At 43.8% G+C, this 17,088-nt stretch overlaps 1 pseudogene; it reads left to right on the forward strand.

Moving 5' to 3' along the window:
* The window catches only part of LOC132901315 (zinc finger protein 271-like), a 91,813-nt pseudogene extending 79,472 nt beyond the window's left edge, over positions 1–12,341 (forward strand).
* The last annotated feature ends 4,747 nt before the right edge of the window (positions 12,342–17,088 follow it).

A 17,088-nucleotide genomic window follows, 5' to 3' on the forward strand; every position in this document is an offset into this window, starting at 1 on the left:
AAAGTTGTGTCTTTTTGTTGCTGTCTGTTTAGAGACCAAAACACAAGGGACAGATATTTATCAGAGAGGTCTGATTCACAGCACAGCTTTGCCATGTCAGAAGTAAAGCCTTTTTATGAGAAACCTTTCCTTTGCCTAAATTCTGATAAAGCCTTGCCTGCATTTTCCTATAGTTACTAAATTCAACTCGGAGCTTGTCAGCTGTTTTGTGAATCTTACGATACAGTCAAAAACCTTTAATTCAGCCTTCATGAGGCTTAATAATATTGGCATGAGCCATTGCTCTTGTTTCTGTAAACCCCATTTAAAGCCATATATTGATTTCGTGTATAAAAAAAAATGTAAATGTGGTATTTTTTTCTACAGGTATACAGGAGCATACAGTGTGAAGAATACATCGATGCCAAAAGAGAGACGCATGTGAATTGGATGAGGTGAGCAGTACACCAGCTGTTGGGTCGTTTTAGCGATTTTGATTTTACAGCTCCTCGTTTGTTGGAAGAACTTTATCTTCATGTCATTGATATCTCCGCCATGCTTTCTCCAAGTCTGTAACTCTGATCTGATTTTTACCTTTTTCTGAAACGTTGCCTCATTCTTTTAGGTATGTGAATTGTGCCCGTAATGAAGAAGAACAGAATCTTGTGGCATTTCAGTATCGAGGGGCGATTCTGTATCGTTGCTGTCGACCCATTAACCCAGGACAGGAGCTCTTGGTGTGGCATGAAGAGGAGTACACCAAAGAACTCAGTCCTGCACCTACAGGAACAACCAGACAGCAAGGTGTTACTTTTGTCCAAGAGGTTATAGAGGTTATTTTCTGCATCATTTCATGACGTTTCTGAGCCTACCAGTGTTTCTGGGATGAAAGCTGTTGTACAATGCAGTCTGCAATAACTAGAGCATTCCCCAGAGAACTCATTTTGGCCTGTTCCACCAACCAGGTAGGTCTTCTTGATCATATGACCGTGACCAACCAGAGAGGGTGAAGTCTATCAGCTTCCTTTGAGACACATGAAGTCCGCCCACTGCATATCTTGCTATTGCGAAACTGACTACAGTGGTGCTTGAAAGTTTGTGAACCCTTTAGAATTTTCTATATTTCTGCATAAATATGACCTAAAACATCATCAGATTTTCACCCAAGTCCTAAAAGTAGATAAAGAGAACGCAATTAAACAAATGAGACAAAAATATTATACTTGGTCATTTATTTATTGAGGAAAATGATCCAATATTACATATCTGTGAGTGGCAAAAATATGTGAACCTTTGCTTTCAGTATCTGGTGTGACCCCCTTGTGCAGCAATAACTGCAACTAAACGTTTCCGGTAACTGTTGATCAGTCCTGCACATCCCAGAGTTGAAGCTGTTCTGTATGGAGGAATGGGCTAAAATTCCTCCAAGCCGGTGGGCTTGGAGGAATTTTAGCCCATTCCTCCATACAGAACAGCTTCAACTCTGGGATGTTGGTGGGTTTCCTCACATGAACTGCTCGCTTCAGGTCCTTCCACAACATCTTGATTGGATTAAGGTCAGGACTTTGACTTGGCCATTCCAAAACATTTAACTTTATTCTTCTTTAACCGTTCTTTGGTAGAACGACTTGTGTGCTTAGGGCCGTTGTCTTGCTGCATGACCCACCTTCTCTTGAGATTCAGTTCATGGACAGATGTCCTGATATTTTCCTTTAGAATTCACTGGTATAATTCAGAATTCATTGTTCCATCAATGATGGCAAGCTGTCCTGGCCCAGATGCATCAAAACAGGCCCAAACCATGATAGTACCACCACCATGTTTTACAGATGGGATAAGGTTCTTATGCTGGAATGCAGTGTTTTTCCTTTCTCCAAACAACACTTCTCATTTAAACCAAAAAGTTCTATTTTGGTCTCCTCCATCCACAGAACATTTTTCCAATAGCTTTCTGGCTTGTCCACATGATCTTAAGCAAACTGCAGACGAGCAGCAATGTTCTTTTTGGAGAGCAGTGGCTTTCTCCTTGCAGCCCTACCATGCACACCATTGTTGTTCAGTGTTCTCCTGATGGTGGACTCATGAACAGTAACATTAGCCGATGTGAGAGAGGCCTTCAGTTGCTTAGAAGTTACTCTGGGGTCCTTTGACCTCGCCGACAATTACACGCCTTGCTCTTGGAGTGATCTTTGTTGGTCGACTACTCCTGGGGAGGGTGGTAACAGTCTTGAATTTCCTCTACTTGTACACAATCTGTCTGACTGTGAATTGGTGGAGTCCAAACTCTTTCGAGATGGTTTTGTAACCTTTTCCAGCCTGATGAGCATCAACAACGCTTTTTCTGAGGTCCTCAGAAATCTCCTTTGTTCATGCCATGATACACTTCCACAAACATGTTTTGAAGATCAGACTTTAATATATCCCTGTTTTTTTTAAAATAAAACAGGGTGCCCACTCGCACCTGATTGTCATCCCATTGATTGAAAACACCTGACTCTAATTTCACCTTCAAATTAACTGCTCATCCTAGAGGTTCACATACTTTTGCCACTCTCAGATATGTAATATTGGATCAGTTTCCTCAATAAATAAATGAGCAAGTATAATATTTTTGTCTCATTTGTTTAACTGGGTTCTCTTAATCTACTTTTAGGACTTGTGTGAAAATCTGATATTTTAGGTCATATTTTTGCAGAAATATAGAAAATTCTAAAGGGTTCACAAACTTTCAAGCACCACTGTATATAGTAAACGACAAGATATTGTTGTAGTTTTATTTATCATGCCTAGTTTAACCAGAAGTAGCGTAAAATGCATGCCCTGTCGATCCCGAGTGGCACAGCAGAAAAGTGTTGTCCCAGTCATCCTCCCCATCATCCAGATATTTCCACTTTCAAATCCTGATGACGCCACAATCATCTGTGGTTGGGAGCGCAAGAGAGCAAAATTGTCTGGCCTCTCTGGGAGGGAGAGATGGCATGCTCTCTCTTCTCTGCTCTGTCAGTTACACTGGCCAGTCATGGATGTGTGAGAGCACATTTAATAGGAAGTAAGTGGATTGGGCTTTCGTCTGAGTGTGCTTTGCAGCCCCCTGACATTGTATGAGTAAAACGTGGTCAACTGGTGTTTCTTGTCTTGGAGGAAGCACATGATAGCCCTCCCTGGTTGGTAGCTGTTATGTGATACTGGAGGGGAGTCTGATGGGTTGGAATTGGCCATGGCTAAATTAGGAAGAAAATTGGGGAGAAATCCGGGGGGAATGCCCCGTCACAGTAAACACATAATATAGGATAATGTCAGACCTCCCCATATTACAGAAACACTGGGGGGGGGCGGCATTAAAATACCTTCAGTGCAATATAACCAGCTGGCTGGAAAGAAGTTAGTTGAACACACACATGCAGTGTGTCTGAACCAAGCAATGTTGTTAATTGGATAATGCAGATTTCAGTCAAACCCATCAACCATTATACAAATCAATTGCAACACATTTGCTTTATTTCAGGAGCATATGTGATGGTTATATTATCAAGCAATTTAACAAGCGATAACAATTTTAGTATTTTTATGGAATTCAAAAATTCCACGAGTCATACCATGGAGAACTTATCTTTTTAATTATGTTAAATTTTAGCTCTAAGTGCATATCACGGGTAAATTCAGGAGCAAGATGAATGTAATTCTCCTATTTTATATTAAACTTTGGTCAAATATCATCTGTAACATTTTGCATTTTGTGCAATTTTTTTATCTTGCGCAATACCAGAAAAATTCAGTTGAAATCAAGCCATTTCAGGCGACTTGATCCGCCTCTGGAAAAAACTTGCCATTTGGATTTTCCGCCAAATATTGATTTTCGTGACGTCGCGTGCGGGACGCTTCCCTCTGACTCCTACGTCAGCGCTGGTTTGTTTATGAGAAGAAAACCTGGTGGTTTTCTGCAAATTTCTTCAACGTTTTCACATAATTATTAAAATGGTTAACAGATGTATTGTAGGAGGGTGTAGCAACACCAGTCATGATGGGATTAGTACTCATCGTTTTCCAAAAGACCGGACAATGAGAGAGAAATGGGAGTGCTTCATGTGAGGCGCGCGCACACACTCGCACAGACTGTGCACTGAAACCATGCAAGCTCTCGCAGCCTGCTGGCACTTCCGCAGGTAGCGTCAAGAATCTGGCTCCAGACTCCCTTGGGATTTTTCCAGATGCATTTTATTTTTTCCACTCCTCGAACTGCCACCTTATTGCGGTGGAGGGGTTTGTGTGCTTGAATGATCCTAGGAGCTATGTTGTTGGGGGCATTACACCCCTGTTAGGGTCTCCCAAGGCAGACAGGTCCTAGGTGACAGGCCAGACCAAGAGCAGTTCACCAAAACCCTTACGCATGATGATAATAGATCAAGGATCGTGACGTGGCCCGGGGTCTGTGAGCGCTTGGTGGCCAGGCCTTTTCCCACGGGGCCCAGCCGGGCTCAGCCCGAAGCGGTGATGTGGGCCCGACCTCCTGTGGGTTCACTACCCACAGAGGTAGCCATAGGGGGCCGGTGCAGTGTGGATTGGGTGGCAGTCGAAGGCAGGGGCCTCAACGACCTGATCCCCGAACACCGAGGCTAGCTGTTGGGACGTGGAATGTCACTTCGCTGGGGGGGGGAAGAGCCTGAGCTTGTGTGGGAGGTTGAGAGGTACCGGCTAGAGATAGTCGGGCTCACCTCCATGCACAGCTTGGGCTCCGGAACCCAGCGCCTCGAGAGGGGCTGGACTCTCCACTTCTCTGGAGTTGCCCATGGTGAGCGGCAGTGGGCTGGTGTGGGCTTGCTTAAAGCTCCCCAGCTCAGCCGCCATGTGTTGGAGTTTACCCCAGTGAACAAGAGGGTTGCCTCTCTGCGCCTTCGGATTGGGGAGAGAGCTCTTGCTGCTGTTTGTGCCTACGGGCCGAATAGCAGTGTAGAGTATCCGGCCTTCTTGGAGTCCCTGGGAGAGGTACTGAGAGGTGCTCAGACTGGGGACTCCATTGTTCTACTGGGGGACTTCAATGCTCACTTGGGTGATGACAGTGACACCTGGAGGAGCGTGATTGGGAGGAATGGCCTCCCCCATCTGAACCTGAGTGGTGTTTTATTGGACTTCTGTGCTAGTCACGGTTTGTCCATAACGAACACCATGTTTGAGCATAGGGGTGTCAATAAGTGCACATGGCACCAGGACACCTTAGGTCGGAGGTCGACTTTGTTGTCGTTTCATCTGATCTCCGGCCCTATGTCTTGGACACTTGGGTGAAGAGAGGGGCTGAGCTGTCAACTGATCACCACCTGGTGGTGAGTTGGATCCACTGGCGGAGGAGGAAGCCGGACAGACCTGGCAAGCCCAAACGTATGGTGAGGGTCTGCTGGGAATGTCTGGCTGAGCACTCTGTTGGGGAGGTCTTTAACTCCCACCTCTGGGAGAGCTTCTCCCAGCTTCCAAGGGAGGCGGGGGACATTGAGTCTGAGTGGACCATGTTCTCTACCTCCATTGTAGACGCGGCTGTTCAGAGTTGTGGCCGCAAGGTCTCCGGTGCCTGTCGTGGCAGCAATCCCTGAACCTGGTGGTGGACACCGGAAGTAAGGGATGCCATCAAGCTGAAGGAGGAGTCCTATCGGGCCATGTTGGCCTCCGGGACTCCTGAGGCAGCTGACGGGTATCGGCAGGCCAGGCGTGCCGCAGCTCGGGCAGTTGCGGAGGCAAAAACTCGGAACTGGGAGGAGTTCGGTGAGACCATGGAGGAGGACTATCAGTTGGCCTCTAAGAAATTCTGGCAAACCGTCCAGCACCCCAGGAGGGGGAAGCAGTACTCTGCCAACACTGTTTACAGTGCAGGGGGGGAGCTGTTGACCTTGACTGGGTTCAGTGTCGGTTGGTGGAAGGAATACTTTGAGGATCTCCTCAATCCCACCGTCGCATCTTCCATTGAGGAAGCGGAGGCTGACGACTCAGAGGTTGACTCGTCCATTTCCCAAGCCGAAGTCACTGAGGTGGTTTGCAAGCTCCTCGGTGGCAAGGCACCGGGGATGGATGAGATCCACCCTGAGTATCTCAAGTCTCTGGATGTTGTGGGGCTGTCTTGGCTGACATGCCTCTGCAACATCTCGTGGCGGTCAGGGACAGTGCGTCTGGAGTGGCATACTGGGGTGGTTGTCCCTCTTTTTAAGAAAGGGGACTGGAGAGTGTGCTCCAATTATAGGGGAATCACACTTCTCAGCCTCCCCAGGAAGGTTTACTCCAGGGTACTGGAGAGGAGAATTCAGCCAATAGTCGAACCTCGGATCCAGGAGGAACAATGCGGTTTTCGTCCTGGTCGCGGAACACTGGACCAGCTTTATACCCTTCATAGGGTGCTCGAGGGTTCATGGGAGTTTGCCCAACCAGTCCACATGTGCTTTGTGGATCTGGAGAAGGCATTAGACTGTGTCCCTTGTGGTATTCTGTGGGGGGTGCTTCGGGAGTATGGGGTTCGGGGCTCTTTGCTAAGGGCTGTCCAGTCCCTATACGAATGGAGCAGGAGTCTGGTTCGCATTGCCGGCAGCAAGTCAGACCTGTTCCCAGTGCATGTTGGACTTTGGCAAGGCTGCCCTTTGTCACCGGTTCTGTTCATAATTTTTATGGACAGAATTTCTAGGCGCAGCCAGGGGCCGGAAGGAATCCTGTTTGTGAACCACAGGATTTCATCTCTGCTTTTTGCGGATGATGTTGTCCTGTTGGCTTCTTCAAACCAGGACCTTCAGCATGCACTGGGGCAGTTTGCAGTTGAGTGTGAAGTGGCTGGGATGAGAATCAGCACCTCCAAGTCCGAGGCCATGTTTCTCGACCGGAAAAGGGTGGCTTGCCCTCTCCAGGTTGGTGGAGAAGTCCTGCCTCAAGTGGAGGAGTTTAAGTATCTCAGGATCTTGTTCATGAGTGAGGGAAGGATGGAGCGTGAGATCGACAGGCGGCTCGGTGCAGCCTCCGCAGTGATGCAGTCGCTTTACTGGTCCGTTGTGGTGAAGGAGCTGAGCCAAAAGGCGAAGCTCTCGATTTACCGGTCGATCTACATTCCGGTTCTCACCTATGGTCATGAGCTTTGGGTAATGACCGAAAGGACAAGATCGCAGATACAAGCGGCCGAAATGAGTTTCCTTCTCAGGATGGCTGGGCGCTCCCTTAGAGAGAGGGTGAGAAGCACAGTCACTCGGGAGGAGCTCGGAGTAGAGCCATTGCTCCTCCACATTGAGAGCAATCAGCTGAGGTGGCTCGGGCATCTCTTTTGGATGCCTCCTGGACACCTCCCTGGGGAGGTGTTCCAGGCATGTCCTCCCGGGAGGAGGCCCCGGGGAAGACCCAGGACATGCTGGAGGGACTCTGTTCCCAGGCCAGCTGAGAGACGCCTCGGTGTTCTTCCCGAGGAGCTGACCGAGGTGTCCGAGGAAAGGGAAGTTTGGGCTTCCATGCTCCAGACTGCTGCCTCTGTGACCCGGCCCCGGATAAGTGGACGAAGACGAGACGAGACATTTTATTTTTTTCTTCTGTCGACAGATGGCCTTGTGCAAAATTACCCTTTCTGGATGAGTGTGTAAAGGAACATACTTTTTCATATAAAAAAAAAAATGAAATTGGTCCAGGATATGCACTTGAAACTCTGGCAGTTGAAGAACTGCAACATGTTAAGGAACAAATAGCGTCCGATTGAATTAATGAATAATTAAACACATGGAGGTTTGGCTGCTTTATTACTACAAACCACACCATGGCATTCTTCAAATACTGCAGTCAGGAAATTCCTACTGCTGCAGACCTACTTGAATGCCATCTGAACCGATGCAGTGTGTCTTTTTTTTTTTTTTTTTAATACGCCTACATTTAAATTAAATGACTATTGTTATGTGTCTTAATTTATGGATGTTGGCTTGCTTTCATCAATTACATTAATATGAATCATGGGGCTTCACAAAATCCCACAAAACTTAATTTCATGAGATTTGTGTGTAATTGAAATTAATGTGTTTTTTAAACTTGACAACCTAATCCATAGAAAAAAAAATCCAGATAGAAAATAAAGATTTGCTTGTGTAAATGCTACTAGAAACTATTTGCAAATAAATCTATTCATATCCAGTTTGATAAGGCCCATTTTTGGATCTTTCAGAACCTTGAATGTGAGGGCTGAGTTTCCTTCTCAATCCTGGATGAGATGTAAATAAGGCTAGGCTTGCCATTACCTAGACTTGACATGATGTCCAAGAGGAACCAACAACTCCCCTTTGGTCGCTTAGACCCACAGGGCTATGGCTAATGCTGTGCATAGCTGCTGTTCCAGGACCTTATTGAATCTCCCAGTATTCCAAGCTAGAAACTGCTATATATATATATATATATATATATATAGTCCCCAACCTTTTGTTTTTGTCTCAGTCTTGATTCATATAGAATCTTGATCAAGTTTCAGTAAAAGCACTCCTTACATTAGGTTAGTGTTGCATTTTATAATCTTGTTGCATTTCATGTTCAATTTCTGTTATTTTTGTCCTTTCATTTCTCCAGAAGTAAAGAACGCTCTGCTGCAAGTCTTTTCCTGCTCCACATGCCCTCGTTCCGATGCATCTCAAATTTACCTCGGCAAACACATCCAGAGATGCCACGATGAAGAGTATGTGAGACTGGGAGAATTAGGAGAGATTAAATATGAGCTTCAGATCCCCTCTGAAGACTCCAGTAGTCAGCCAACATCATCTGATATCCATTCTGATACTTCCCATAATGATATACAGAAGGAAATTCACCACTGCTCAGATTGTGAAAAGAGTTTTAGTTATCAGAATGCACTCAAGACACACCAGCACATTCACACAGGAGTAGATCCACATCACTGCTCACAGCGTGGTAGGAATTTTACTTACCAGAGTGCTCTCAAAACGCAACAGCACATTCACACAGGAGTGAAGCCGCATCACTGCTCACAGTGTGGGAAGAGTTTTACTCAGCAGAGTGATCTCCAAACACACCAGCACATTCACACAGGAGAGAAGCCGTATAACTGCACACAGTGTGGGAAGAGTTTTACTCAGCAGAGTGATCTCCAACGACACCAGCGCATTCACACAGGAGGGAAGCCGTATCACTGCTCACAGTGTGGGAAGAGTTTTACTCATCAGAGTCATCTCCAAACACACCAGCGCATTCACACGGGAGAGAAGCCGTATCACTGCTCACAGTGTGGGAAGAGGTTTACTCGTCAGAGTGATCTCCAAATGCACCAGCGCATTCACACGGGAGAGAAGCCGTATCACTGCTCACAGTGTGGGAAGAGTTTTACTCATCAGAGTCATCTCCAACGACACCAGCGCATTCACACAGGAGAGAAGCCTTATCACTGCTCACAGTGTGGGAAGAGTTTTACTCGTCAGAGTGATCTCCAAATACACCAGCGTATTCACACGGGAGAGAAGCCGTATCACTGCTCACAGTGTGGGAAGAGTTTTACTCATCAGAGTCATCTCCAAACACACCAGCGCATTCACACAGGAGAGAAGCCGTATCACTGCTCCCAGTGTGGGAAGAGTTTTACTCGTCAGAGTCATCTCCAGCGACACCAGCGCATTCACACAGGAGAGAAGCCGTTTCACTGCTCACAGTGTGGGAAGAGTTTTACTCATCAGAGTAATCTCCAACGACACCAGCGCATTCACACAGGAGAGAAGCCGTTTCACTGCTCACAGTGTGGGAAGAGTTTTACTCATCAGAGTGCTCTCCAACGACACCAGCGCAATCACACAGGAGAGAAGCCGTATCACTGTTCACAGTGTGGGAAGAGTTTTACTCAGCAGAGTGATCTCCAACAACACCAGCGCATTCACACAGGAGAGAAGCCGTATCACTGCTCACAGTGTGGAAAGAGTTTTACTCGTCAGAGTAATCTCCAAATACACCAGCGCATTCACACAGGAGAGAAGCCGTATCACTGTTCACAGTGTGGGAAGAGTTTTACTCAGCAGAGTGATCTCCAACGACACCAGCGCATTCACACGGAAGAGAAGCCGTATCACTGCTCACAGTGTGGGAAGAGTTTTACTCGTCAGAGTAATCTCCAAAGACACCAGCACATTCACACAGGAGAGAAGCCGTATCACTGCTCACAGTGTGGGAAGAGTTTTACTCAGCAGAGTGATCTCCAAATACACCAGCACATTCACACAGGAGAGAAGCCATATCACTGCTCAGTGTGGGAAGGGTTTTACTCGTCAGAGTAATCTCCAAACACACCAGCGCATTCACACAGGAGAGAAGCCGTATCACTGCTCACAGTGTGGGAAGAGCTTTACTGAACGGAGTGATCTCCAAACACACCACGCATTCACACGGGAGAGAAGCCGTATCACTGCTCAGTGTGGGAAGAGTTTTACTCGTCAGAGTGATCTCCAAACACACCAGCACATTCACACAGGAGAGAAGCCGTATTACTGCTCAGTGTGGGAAGAGTTTTATTCAGCAGAGTGATCTCCAAGGACACCAGCGCATTCACACAGGAGAGAAGCCATATCACCGCTCACAGTGTGGGAAGAGTTTTACTGTACGGAGTGATCTCCAAACACACCAGCGCATTCAAACAGGAGAGAAGCCGCATCACTGTTCAGTGTGGGAAGAGTTTTATTCGTCAGAGTAATCCTTAACGACACCAGCACAGTCACACAGGACAGAAGCCGTATAACTGATCATGGTTTGGAAAGATGTTTGCTTATTTAGTTACATTCAAGACCTTCAAGTGCACATCTCTGAGACATTGCATGATTTAAAGTTGTCAAATTAAATATGGTTATTCCAGTTTTGACTGAAAATGACCTGTACTTTGAACTTTATTCATGTTACACTGGTCAGCAATTTTTCAGAAGTTGTCTGCTTCAGAGATGAAATTGGCTCTCATGAAATTTGGTGTCTTGAATTAGAAGTGACAGTTAATCAACTGATTGGCTATGACTTCCTAGATATTTAAGATTTTAAATTTTATACTTATGTACATTGTGTAGATCGTAATGTTTTAAATATAAATTGTAAAACTTGGTCTCTGTGTTTATGGTCGGTTTACATGGTATTTCACTTGTTCTCTTTATGTAACACTAGAAAATCAGCACAAAGTTCATATAAATAAAATGTATTATGAACCAAATTGTAAAAACCAATTATGTATAATGGTTCGTACGGTCATGGAAAACCTGGAAAAGTTATGGAATGTGATTTATGTCTTTTTCCAGGACTGGAATACTCCTGGAAACACGAGCACCCTGGAAAAGTTATGGAATTTATCCGCCTTCCTTTGTGAACAGACAATGTGACTTAAAATTGGTTATTGTATATTGTAAACAGCTTGTAATAAGAAAATCGTGCATGCTGATTTGATTAACCGGCCCGTGCAGAGATCATTACTGATCCACTTTTTCCCCCTCTCCAGCCACTGTTCATATCACGTGTGACGTGCGTTGCCTAGATGCAGTGTAAACTTCCCTCAGTCTTTAGATCAGATCGCGTGGCTTGTACTATGCCAAGAGACAAAGTACACAATGCCAGGGAAATGTACATTTAATAATGTCTGGCTTCATGCCGAAAAATACAAATCGTGGTTGGAGAGGGTAGAGGACCCTGGAAGAGCCAAATGTGTCTTGTGCAGTAAAATATTCGACATAGCTAACATGGGAGAAGCAGCTCTTACTAGCCATGCCAAAGGCGCTAAGCACCAAGCTGTAGTCGCTGCCTGCCAAGCAAACTCAATCACCAGTTTTTTCAACCTCACACGACGACACCCACATCCAGGCCGACAGCTACCTGCATTACTGCCACTTCGTCTTTGAGACAAGGAATGCTTTCAAGTGCTGTGACTAGAAATGACTCGCTTACTGCGGAGATATTCTGGGCGCTAAAGGTAATCAAAGCTCACTACTCCAAGTCGTGTGAGGATACAGCCTAGTTGTTCCAGGCCATGTTTCCTGATAGTCAGATAGCCACAAGATTTGCGTGCGGTGACCGCAAGTGTGCATATCTCTGCACATTTGGACTATCTTCATAATTTAAAGAAGAGAATGCGAGATTGTGAAAGCAGCCATAACATTTATATCCTGTTTATTCTGAACATGTTTGATGTTTGAACATGTTGATCGAATAACAACGCAAACAATGGACTCCAGTCTTCAACTCAGACAAAATAAGTGAGAAGGAATGAGGTGAATGCAGCACCAAATAAGAGAAGCAGAAAGAATGTAACTCAAGAAAACCCCTATTAATCCACTAAATGTCTAGGTTCACATTTGTGAACCCCTACTACAACACACCTTTCCTATCAGTTTCACTGTAGTTACTGAATAAATAAACTTAAATGGTTATGTGGAAAATTCCTTTTAATTTTGTTCTAAGGGTGTGCACATTTTGGTTGCATCGTCGTTTCTATTAAACACTACTTTGTACTAACTATGGTTTACATAATATTTGGCATATATATATATATATACACACACACACAGTTGTGGTCAGAAGTTTACATACAGTGACATGAATGTCATGGCAATATTTAGGCTTTCAGTAATTTCTTTGAACTGTTCTTTTTCTGTGGCAGAATGTACAGCATACATCTTTAATTTAAAAAAAAAACACGAATTTGGTGCACAAGTTTTAATTTTCTTTGGGTTTTCTGAAATCAACACGGTCAAAAGTATACATACAGCACACCTAATATTGACATTTTAGAGGTTATACGTAGTCATGGAAACTTGTGGCCAACTAATGGAAAAGTCATGGAAATTTGTTGGTGAAAATGTGTACGAACCCTGGTATAAGTACTGCATAGGTTTGGTCCTTATTCTGTGCGTACGCAGTGGGTTTTTATTTATTTATTTTTTGTCAGCTTGTCTCTTGTATTCATGAAATGGAGCATCTCTTGTCAAGCAAAGACTTGATCTCGAGTGCATAGCACTATGAATTTTTTTTTTTTTTTTTTGAACTGCTATAAGACAGTTTGTTCAGCAGAGTGATGTCAGTTGACTTATGAATGCATCATCAGTGACTTCTAGGAATAACATGTCATGTATGATGCAATACCGGCTTCAAATTGCATCATTCATTGTTTTGCCAAAAAAGTAAGTACAACCCTGATTCGAAAAAAGTTGGGACAAAGTACAAATTGTAAATAAAAACAATGCAATAATTTACAAATCTCAAAAACTGATATTGTATTCACAATAGAACATAGACAACATATCAAGTGTCGAAAGTGAGACATTTTGAAATTTCATGCCAAATATTGCTCATTTGAAATTTCATGACAGTAACACATTTCAAAAACGTTGGGACAGGGGCAATAAGAGGCTGGAAAAGTTAAAGGTACAAAAAAGGAACAGCTGGAGGACCAAATTGCAACTCATTAGGTCAATTGGCAATAGGTCATTAACATGACTGGATATAAAAAGAGCATCTTGGAGTGGCTGCGGCTCTCAGAAGTAAAGATGGGAAGAGGATCACCATTCCCCCTAATTCTGCGCCGACAAATAGTTGAGCAATATCAGAAAGGAGTTTGAACATATCATCTACAGTGCATAATATCAAAAGTTTCAGAGAATCTGGAAGAATCTCTGTGCGTAAGGGTCAAGACCGGAAAACCATACTGGGTGCCCGTGATCTTCGGGCCCTTAGATGACACTGCATCACATACAGGCATGCTTTCGTAATTGGAAATCACAAAATGGGCTCAGGAATGTTTCCAGAGAATATTATCTGTGAACACAATTCACCGTGCCATCGGCCGTTGCCAGCTAAAACTCTATAGTTCAAAGAAGAAGCCGTATCTAAACATGATCCAGAAGCGCAGATGTCTTCTCTGGGCCAAGGCTCATTTAAAATGGACTGTGGCAAAGTGGAAAACTGTTCTGTGGTCAGACGAATCAAAATTTGAAGTTCTTTATGGAAATCGGGGACGCCGTGTCATTCGGACTAAAGAGGAGAAGGACGACCCAAGTTGTCGTCAGCGCTCAATTCAGAAGCTTGCATCTCTGATGGTATGGGGTTGCATTAGTGTGTGTGGCATGCGCAGCTTACACATCTGGAAAGACACCATCAGTGCTGAAAGGTATATCCAGGTTCTAGAGCAACATATGCTCCCATCCACATGACGTCTCTTTCAGGGAAGACCTTGCATTTTCCAACATGACAATGCCAAACCACATACTGCATCGATTATAGCATCATGGCTGCGTAGAAGAAGGGTCCGGGTACTGAACTGGCCAGCCTGCAGTCCAGATCTTTCACCCATAGAAAACATTTGGCGCATCATAAAACGGAAGATACAACAAAAAAGACCTAAGACAGTTGAGCAACTAGAATCCTACATTAGACAAGAATGGGTTAACATTCCTATCCCTAAACTTGAGCAACTTGTCTCCTCAGTCCCCAGATGTTTACAGACTGTTGTAAAGAGAAAAGGGGATATCTCCCAGTGGTAAACATGGCCTTGTCCCAACTTTTTTTAGATGTGTTGTCATGAAATTTAAAATCACCTAATTTTTCTCTTCAAGTGATTACATTTTCTCAGTTTAAACATTTGATATGTCATCTATGTTCTATTCTGAATAAAATATGGAATTTTGAAACTTCCACATTATTACAATTTGTACTTTGTCCCAACATTTTGGAGTTGGGGTTGTACTATCCAAACCCACTCATAGATTTATTCATAGAGCCAATATTAAAAACGAGCCAATGAACAATTTTAAGTTTCATTTTTGTTCTCAGCGATCCAGAATTAGTAAAGTTTGACTATATTTATTTCAGAAGCATTTTGGCTGTAGACCAGTGTTCTATGACTGTTTTAAAATATGTAACCTTATAGTGATGTTTAAAATGAGACTGTTAAAGTTTTCTTTTGTTCTTAAGTAGTCATTAATTACCACCATACAAATAATGATTTAACTGTAACACTTGTTAGTGTAGTACTGCAGCATGAGACTAATTGTTCATGGAATTATTACTAATCAGGATTTTAATGTTTAATGGAAATGTTAATCAAACCAAATGAGTACGGAGCACTTAAATGAAGCTCCTCCAATATCCACCTCGTCTCACTGGTTGAGGAGAAGGCATCAAAGTTGTTTATAATATTCTAGGAATTGTACAAAAACCTGAACAAAAATTCAGTATGCTTGAAGTTCTTTATCCTAATGTATGTAGCTAAAAAAAAAAATCTATGCAGTTGATTCAACTAATTATTTACAGACCTGTGATTTATATTCTGAAGTTCTTTCTGAATTTGTGGAATTTCTCAAACCTGGTTGTATCTTTAGACAACAAATTAACTGTTAGAGATATTATTTGTTTTGATCACCTGGAAGACTCTGAGAACAGCATCTGTGTCCATTCTAGATTCAGTAGGGGTGAATCAGAATGTCATAGGACCTAACCCTATTTTTGTTCAGGTTTTGGTATGATTCCTAGTGGTCACACTCTCAATCTAGCACTTGCATTTGTATTAAATATAGAAAATATAGTCATACTTCCACAGTCTGATGCTCCCTCAGACCATTACCTCATCTTTTTTGAAATGTCTTAACAATAATATATGCACCTTTCACATTATCACATCAAAAGTACATTCACAGCAACTACTGCATAAAGTTTTATCAGTAGTTTCCCCAGAGTTATCAACTATGATTGGATCCCCATTTGACCTCACAGAACTTGATCAGACAACTGAATGCTTCGAGTCAACATTCTGCTTTACTTTAATGTAGCTCCACTTAAAAGAAAATAATTCAGGAGAAAAAAAAACCTAGCACCTTGGTATAACAATCACACATGCACCTTAAAACATACAAAATACATGTAAAATTAGAAAATGGTGTCAAACAAAATTGATAGTATTCCAATTAGCATGGAATGAGAGCCACTGGAACTCCAGAGACAAGCTTCTAATGCTGTTTTTTCAATGTTTCTCTCCACCATAATAGAAGATAACAAAAATAATCTCAAATAATTTTAGCTTAGAGCGGAGCTTAGAGCGTCACTTCTGTTTTCCTCTTCCTTTGTCGGGAAAATTCAGAAAGGCAGTGAGGCGAACAGTTGGCTGTGCTAACAGCTGATGGCGAAAGCTGGTTGTCCCAGCAACTTGCTACCGGGCTGTATGGGCCCAAAGAAGATCCCCACTGCTGAGGAAGTCGATGACTGACATAAAAAAGTCACACAACTTCATAACTGAAGAAGTTTCTGCTGTCAGGCTGCAGCAAAAGAGCATATTGGACTTGGTGGAAGAGGTGAAAATGCTGCGGATCCAGAATGTGGAGAAGGATAAGCGGATCGCCGACCTGGAAAGCCGAGTGGCCGACCTGGAGCAGTACTCCAGAATGAACGACGTTGTCGTCACCGGGCTCCAGGTAAAACCTCGGTCATACGCTCGAGCGGTGACCGCTATCAGTGGGGAGGAGCCTGGGGAGCTGGATGTGAGCTCCACGGAGCAGCAAGTAGCTGCTTTCCTGCAGTCCAAGGGAATTCACCTGGACTGCGAGAACATCGAGGCTTGCCACCCGCTACCAAGGAGGAACACCAGAGACAAACAGACCATCATCATGAGATTCATCAGTCGGAAACATAAAGCTACATTACTGAAACAAGGAAGGAAACTGAAAGGGACAAATGTCTATATCAACGAGCACATGACAAAACGCAATGCTGACATCACCAGAAAAGCACAACATCTGAAGAAGGAAAATAAAATTCAATCGACATGGATCATCAACTGCAACGTTTCCATCAAGCTGAACAGGACACCGGAGGAGGCAAGAGTTCTGGTCATACAGAACATCGAGGACTTGGACAAATACCAGTGATGCTATCAGGACTGTACGGTAATCAATACCGACATGACACTACACCAAACCCAGCCATGACACACACCGAAATAACTCCTTCATCCATTACCCGGAACACTACTCGGCTCACGCAAATGCTTGTTGATTATGAAAACCTGGCACTGAAACCACATGAATTCACTGATCATAAACTATTGGATACAGAAAATGACATAGACCCGAACAATAACTTTTTTTCAGCACAATTGCCACCATTACA

Source organism: Neoarius graeffei, chromosome 17 (genome assembly GCF_027579695.1).
Source record: "Neoarius graeffei isolate fNeoGra1 chromosome 17, fNeoGra1.pri, whole genome shotgun sequence".
NCBI classification, from domain to species: domain Eukaryota; kingdom Metazoa; phylum Chordata; class Actinopteri; order Siluriformes; family Ariidae; genus Neoarius; species Neoarius graeffei.